Source organism: Triticum aestivum, chromosome 5D, assembly GCF_018294505.1.
Source record: "Triticum aestivum cultivar Chinese Spring chromosome 5D, IWGSC CS RefSeq v2.1, whole genome shotgun sequence".
Classification (NCBI taxonomy): Eukaryota; Viridiplantae; Streptophyta; class Magnoliopsida; order Poales; family Poaceae; genus Triticum; species Triticum aestivum.
Window position 1 is genome coordinate 468,732,712 of NC_057808.1, and position 7,838 is coordinate 468,740,549.

General features: G+C 46.4%; 1 non-coding gene across 1 annotated transcript; it reads left to right on the plus strand.

Annotated features, from left to right (window-relative positions):
* The first annotated feature begins 6,405 nt into the window (after positions 1-6,405).
* LOC123126805 (U5 spliceosomal RNA) lies at positions 6,406-6,523 on the plus strand. Its single transcript, XR_006462021.1, has one exon. It is a non-coding gene; the product is annotated as a U5 spliceosomal RNA (small nuclear RNA).
* Positions 6,524-7,838: the final 1,315 nt, after the last annotated feature.

Here is a 7,838-nt window from a genome sequence, read left to right on the forward strand (position 1 = left end):
TGTTGAGTCTCTCCAAGCGTGTTTCTCTGGTTTGTTTGTGTTTTTCTCTTAAAGTTGCTCCCTCGGTTTCTCGTGTTGTCTTTGTCTCTCTTTTTGCTGAGCCGTTTCTCTCCTGGTTTGTCTTGTGGTCGCTAGAGAGGCACTACCGCTATGGCTGGGCGGCACTATCGCTTATGGCGTCAAGCGGTACTACCGCCCGGTCGTGCGGTACTGCCGCTGTGAGGCGGGGCGTGGGGGGTTATGAATCAGGCAAGGGGAGTTTTTACTCCCACATACCCATTCGTCTGTCTCTCCCTCGCCTCTTCCTCTCTCCAGCGACGAACAAGCAGCGGGGGGTTGCCGCCGGGCCGCCGCCTCCATGCCGTCTTCTACGTTTCCGTCCGGTGGGATCGTTCCCCACCTTCTCCTCTTGCCATGGATGCCGGTATTGCCTCTGTTTTCCTCTCCTTTGGTTCTCTTTGTTGGATCTAGGATTTAGGGCAATATTGTTCGCATTCATCGATTTTTGGCTAAATCGAGGCATGACTAGGGTGTAGACGTCTGCTAGACTAGGTGGATTAGCGATTGGTAGGAGTATTTTTGAATTTGGCACCCCCGGTAGTACCGGATCTATGCACGGCAGTGGTCTGACGGTTGTTCTCCGCCTCGGGCAGTACTACCGGTCCTCCGGAGCGGCACTACCACTCTGGGCGGCACAACCGCTCCTCTGGAGCGGCACTACCACTCGGGATGCCGGCCTCCGTTATTCTCGTACCAATCTCTGATTCTTGCTGTGTTTTTCTGCTGGCTTATGCTTTGTTCTCCTTTTTCTTTTCTCGTTGTTTTGTGTGGGTTCCAGGTGATGGCACTTCGGATCAGCAAGCCCGACGCATCAACCCCGGGTGTCCTGCGGGTCAAAACGCTATCGCACTTCTGAGGCCGTTGCATCTTCAAGTGCTCAACCTTCGCAGCCCAAGCCGCCATCCAAGCAAGTTGCAAGCAAGCCAAAGCCAAAGTTCAAATCTGTGGCGGAGATGTCTACAAAGGAGTTTTGCATGGCTCGTCGCCGCAATCCGTATTCTCAAGATCAAGATCCTGCTCTCGTCAACCGCCCTTTTTGGAACAGGATGCAGCGATCCATCTACTTTGATATGCTCAAGGCCAAGAAGAACTTGTTTGTGAGTGTTCGGTCCATTGACATTGCTTATTTGGAGAAGGGCCGTGCCTACTTTGGAGAGGCTCTCAATATGTGCTCTCGGCTGAATATCATCAGGATCATGGAGTTCGACAAGGATTTTGATGCTGACATTGTGGCTCAGTTTTATGCCACCATTCACCTTGGCACTGATGATGAACGGACAATGACGTGGATGACTAATGGAAGATTTATCGTCATCAAATGGAAGGCATTTATGGAGCTTTTAGGCTTTGAGGATCATGGGCTTGACAACCCGGTTGGTTTCCGCCCTCACAAGGAGACTACCTCTGCCCACAAGTCTCGTCTTTGGCCCTATAGCACTGTGAAGATTAATCCCAAGACGAAGAAGAAGATATATGAGCTGTTTCCTTTTCTGGACATTCTTCGTCGCATCTTCAGGCACACTCTTTCCCCTCGTATTGGGAACTTGGATCAGGTTCACTCTTATCTTGTGGATATGTTGCTTTGTCAGCATGAGAAGGAGGCAAGCACAGGAGAAACTTAGGATGTCTCTCATGTCATGTGGTCGGAGCTCCTCTCGGCCATCACTGAGTGCAAGTGTATGATCTATGGTCCCTTTTTGATGCTGCTCATTGAGAAGGTATGGGCACACACTTACCCCGATGTCATGCTCGAGATTGGGGAGTTGGTGTTACCCCTGATCACAAGGTTTTTATGCGTCAGCTTGGTGTTGCGGTTGCTAGTGGATCCGAGGATAAGCTCACAGATGAGGAGGAGTGGATCTCTCAGCACTGTCCTTGGACAGATTCAGAGACCGACCAGCCTGCTACTGCCGATGACGGAGATGCGGGCGATCACGCGGATCTGTGAGGAGGGAGATCTCTGGAGTTGCTATCACCTGTTGCCATTTTAGTCCACTTTCTCTTTTTGGTGTCTCGATGCCAAAGGGGGAGAGAGTTTAGGGATTTGTCGTGTTGCGAGTGTGTCTTATTTGCCGTGTCTTTCTCTCGCGAACTTTTTTGTCGGTCGTTTGCTTTGGTTTGGTTTTAGCTTGTGAGACTTGGCTATCCTATCACATGGTGTGAGACATATGCTATCTTATTATTATCCTTGCATGTCTTGTACCTGTTAGGTTGTGAGCGTTATGTTTTAACTTATATCTTTTCGTATTCTCACTTGTTTTTGCTAGCATCCTAGTTATTCCTCTCCAAGTTTGTAGATGCTAGTATTGCCAGTCTATAAAATATAGGGGGTGTGTTGATCCTAGTGTGTGTGCTTTGCATTCCAAAAGCACTCTTAATTAAGTGCACACATCTAGGGGGAGCCCGTCTATATTTTGTAGACTTTGGGGTTTGTTTGTTCCTTTGTCATATCTTTGTACAAATCTCGTAGTCATCAGTCCACCAAAAAGGGGGAGATTGTTAGGGCATATTTCTTCCGTGGTGGTTTTGGTGGTTGATGACAATACGTTTACGGACTAATCGTGTGCATTGAGCGTTTCAAATATTCATTCATATGGCACGAGACGATTTCTGCCCCTCGGCGATTAAAGAGAAGACGGTACTTGTTTCCTTCATTTCAGTTTTGGTGGACTTGAGTCGTAGGAAACACCGTACTATTAAGAGGGGGCCCGTATTGGAAAGGTTAGGGTGGAATCAACACGTACACGTCTCCTTTTGCACTCTTGGCTCTTTCCCTCATCTTGGGAGGATCTGTCATTATCTTGGAAGTGGTACTGGAGAAGGGGGCCAACGGTAGTACCGTGACACAGAGCGGCAGTACCGCCTAGAGCCACAGGCGGCAGTACCACTGTGACAGGGGTAGTACCGCCCATGGCTCCAAGTTGTGGTTCCGCTCAGTACCGCCCGACTCGGGATGCCTTGTTTTCGTGTCGGGTTCTGCGGCAGTAGGTGCGGTAGTACCGCTCATGAGCGGTACTACCGCCCTACCACCGCCGCTAGTGCCGCTCCTGGTTTTTCTCTCCTGCTCCTTCTCCCATTCGTCCGTGTGAGCTGTTGTGCATGGCCCCAGCGGTACTACCGCTGGGCCAAGCGGCAGTACCACTGCGAGGAGCGGTAGTACCGGTCGCTGCGGGGTGAGTTGTGGGGATAACGGTTGGATTTGTCCCCACTATATAAGGAGGTCTTCTTCTCCAAGAAGACCTACCTCTTCCCTTTCCAAACTCCATTGTTGCTCCAAAGCTCATCTTCGCCCGATCTCTCTCCCTAGCCAATCAAACTTGTTGATTTTCTAGAGATTGGTTGAGAAGGCCCCGATCTACACTTCCACCAAGAGAAATTTGATCCCCCCACTAATCCCTTGTGGATCTTGTTACTCTTGGGTGTTTGAGCACCCTAGACGGTTGAGGTCACCTCGGAGCCACATTCCATTGTGGTGAAGCTCCGTGGTGTTGTTGGGAGCCTCCAAGCTTGTTGTGGATATTGCCCCAACCTTGTTTGTAAAGGTTCGGTCGCCGCCTTCAAGGGCACCACTAGTGGAATCACGTCATCTTGCATTTGTGCGAGGGCGTGAGGAGAATATGGTGGCCCTAGTGGCTTCTTGGGGAGCATTGTGCCTCCACACCGCTCCAACGGAGACGTACTTCCCCTCAAAGGGAAGGAACTTCGGTAACACATCCTCGTCTCCACCGGCTCCACTTGTGGTTATCTCTTACCTTTACTTTGTGCAAGCTATTGTTGTGTTGTATCCTTTGCTTGCACTTGTTGTTGTTGTTGTTAGCATCATATAGGTCGCTCACCTAGTTGCACATCTAGACAACCTTTGTTGCTAACCCTAAATTGTTAAGAAAATCTAAAAATTGGTAGTTGCCTATTCACCCCCCTCCCTCTAGTCAACCATATCGATCCTTTCGGTGATGCAGCTGATTTGGCAAGTTTTGATTGGAACAAGGGGAGGGAGGTGGCCCACCCCCCGGAAAATCGGGGGAGGAGATAAGTAGAGGGAAGGTTACGTAGGATGACGTAACATATTACGTAGATGTAGAATTATTGTACTACTGCCACCCCTCAAAGCACGAGGCTCATCATAACAAAGGGAAACCCAATGAATCGCTACAATTTGAAAGAAGACGTCGACAAAGTCCAGGTACACATCCCACAAAACTAGAATCATTGATGATGGAACATCTTGTGCATTCCCTTTAGCACCACTCCTTCTTGCCTTTGCTCCTGCTAGATTTCTCCTTGAGGTTTCCACTGCACTTCTGACATTTGTTCGTCAATGCGCTTTCCTTCAAGACGCATCCAATCATCTTTCCATATTTTGCAGAATCCAGTTTGATGAGAAATCATAAAGCTTAGCCGTGAAGAGGACCTCGGGATTAGGCACAACCACACTGAGCACAACAATATCCTCACCCACAAGAACATCAAAAGACAACTCCTCTCTCCATTTTCAAACACTTGGCTAGGCTCCAGGGTGGTTGGAACAGCAGCCAAAGCCACAATCGAGTCCCCCTCCAGATGTTCACGTGACAACGACGAAACCGGTTCCACACACATCCCCATAAGCTCAGGCATGATTTGCAACACTTGAGCCAGGACCAAGAAAATTGCCTCAACCACGGCAGGAACATCGGCAAATGGTAATGCATGCAGTGACGGTGGACTGCCCCGGTATGAGGTGAGAACAATCATAGAGCTCTGCATCCCTCACGTGTGCAAAATCAACATCTGGATCCACCATAGGAGGGGTATGCCTCATATTCGATGGAAGAGATGGTCTGTTTGTTGCAACTTCCGCACGCTCCAGACTGAAGCAAGCAACCATGCATTGATTCAGCGGCATCACACAGAGGATGGACCGCCTCCTTGAACTGGAATGAAGCCAAGGTTAACAGTTTAGAGCGCAGAACCTCGGCTTGGGCTACCAAGCCTATGGGAGCAGATACAACCAACGCCCATGAATCACACTGAATTGCCTTGGGATGGGCCTGGCACTTGGCAATGCCCACTGGCGAGGCGGGATGACGACGGCGTGGCAGGGTGTGCCAGCAAGCTGAGCGGGCGGTGCAATACTCACGCGCCCGGTGGCCGTTCTCAAGGCAACGAGAGCACCTGAATGAATCTCTGTAACCCGCCACATGGTGTCCAGGAACAAGGCATCTGGAGAATCTACCCCGATTTAGAATTTTGTTTTTACAGAAATCACTCTAATTCACCAAGGCTATATCTCGCTCCTTGCGATAAATAGCCTAGCATCGCCTCTCGCGCTCGACTAAATGGGTCGGCCTAACACTATAGCCCCTGCTGCGGTTTTGGACTATGGACCGGTTTAGATTGGGTTTAGAACCTTTTGTGTAGTTTTCCTTCTTTTATTTCTCTGCCTTTTCATCGTTTTTTTGTTTTTCAAATACATTTTTACCTTTCTTTATGCACGCATAACATTTTTTGGTACATGTTGAAAATTCTTCACCTGCATGAAACATTATTTGCATTGTATAAGTATTTTATAAATGCCAAGAACACATTTTTTAAACGTGTGAACAACTTTTTAAATGCCATGAACATTTTTTGAATGGCATGAATCATTTTTTTAATTACGCAGCCATTTTCAAATTATGTATATATATTTTTAAATGTCACAAACATCTTTTTTGAGACATGTGATCATTTTTTAAACATTTCATTGAATCATACGAAACTTATTTTTAATTCGTGGAGTTTTCACATTTTATTAACACATTTGAAATGTCATAATTTTATTTAAACAATATCAATTTTTTTTTAAGTTTCATGAACGTCGTTTCTACACTTCATGAATTTTAGATAAATGTGTGATGAACATCTTAATGCATTAAGTGTTTTAATTTGTGAAATATATTTGTAAATATTTTAAAAAAATATGTGTATAAAAGAAATCAAAAATTTAAAAAGTGAACGAAAAGCACCTGCGTAACACATTCAGGCTACACTATTCGGCCGGCGTACTATAACATCGCTTGACGCGATGTATAGAGCGTGAGGCCAACTTTTTTTTAGGGGTGAGCGTGAGGCTATTTGTTTTTTTTTCTTTTTTTTGATTGAGTAACCCGCGTCAGGCTAACTAATGCCAGCCCACGAATTGGCTAAATTCACCCTTTGGCCCACGAATAAAAGACGCCCGCCACACCCACCCAAACGCCAGCCCGAACAGCCGAACCGAAAGAAGCATTGTCCTGTGCTAATAGTACCACATCGCCGGAGAAAGGAATGGACTACCGTCAACTGGCTATATAATGGAGCTGCGTACAGCCAAACAAATCACGCAGCTGCGTCATGAGCACAGAGCGAACTATTCTTTCGCCTTTTACTAAAGAATACCGTGTGCACGTGACATTAAGCAGCATACATCAATTTTTAAAGGGTACCTACTTTTGAGTGGGTCCCAACAATACAAGCTTAATCTTGACAATCCTAAGACAAATACTCCTTCCATTCCTAAATACTCCTTCCGTCCCAAAATAAGTGTCCTAACTTTAGTACAAAGTTGTACTAAAGCTGAGACACTTAGGAACTTTAGGAACTACATACGGAGTAAGATGAATGAATCTACACTTAAAATGCATCTGTATGTGGTTCATAGTGAAAGCTCTACAAATACTTACATTTATAAGGAATGGAGGGAGTAATATCTTTCTTTTCGAATATTTTTTGGGAGTATCTAGTAAATACGAGTTAGAACAAACATGCAATTCACTTGTAAATGAGCTTCTTTCCTCAGCCGTTGTGACAAATCACCTGCGCCCATTACATTTCGGCATCACACCAATGGCTGACATGGATACATTTGGGCCTCTGGGTGAGCCGTCTTTTGGACCCTCTTCTTATGAAAACTAGGAGCTTCATGGCCTAAAGGTATTTATTTTCGGTAAGAGGAGCACATCACCACTACTTTCATTTCTGAAATCGGCAAAACACATGTCAAGGTGAGTACATCATGTTTTCATAACATGCTATGGCGCATGGGCATAACCCACCCAACTAGCCAACATAAAGCATATTAGAGGCTAACGCGAGCTTCGTCGGGTCGTTATTCTCTCCCGGGGTTGTCGTTTTTCTTTAGCGGACTATGACGGTCGATTGTTTCGTTTTCGCTTTATCTGCATTGGTTTGGGTTTCAATAATGTTTTCTTTGTGGAGTTTTTGTTCATTCCTATATCATGCTAGTGTGCGATATTTTGTTCCATAGGAGAATGGAGTTCCTCGGTGTATGGTTGGTGTGTCCTTAGACATTTCAGCGTTAGTGTCAGCCAATGGTCGTTGTGTGCCCAAACCCTACATCGCGCCCTTAGTGCCAGTTTTTTAAGGGTAATACTCGTTGCTTTATTGATTACCAAGGTCCATAGGAACTGATATAACATGCTATGGCGCATGGGCATAACCCACCCAACTAGCCAACATAAAGCATATTAGAGGCTAACGCGAGCTTTGTCGGGTCGTTATTCTCTCCCGGGGTTGTCGTTTTCCTCTAGCGGACTATGACGGTCGATTGTTTCGTTTTCGCTTTATCTGCATTGGTTTGGGTTTCAATAATGTTTTTTTGTGGGGTTTTTGTTCATTCCTATATCATGCTAGTGTGCGATATTTTGTTCCATAGGAGAATGGAGTTCCTCGGCGTATGGTTGGTGTGTCCTTAGACATTTCAGCGTTAGTGTCAGCCAATGGTCGTTGTGTGCCCAAACCCTACATCGCGCCCTTAG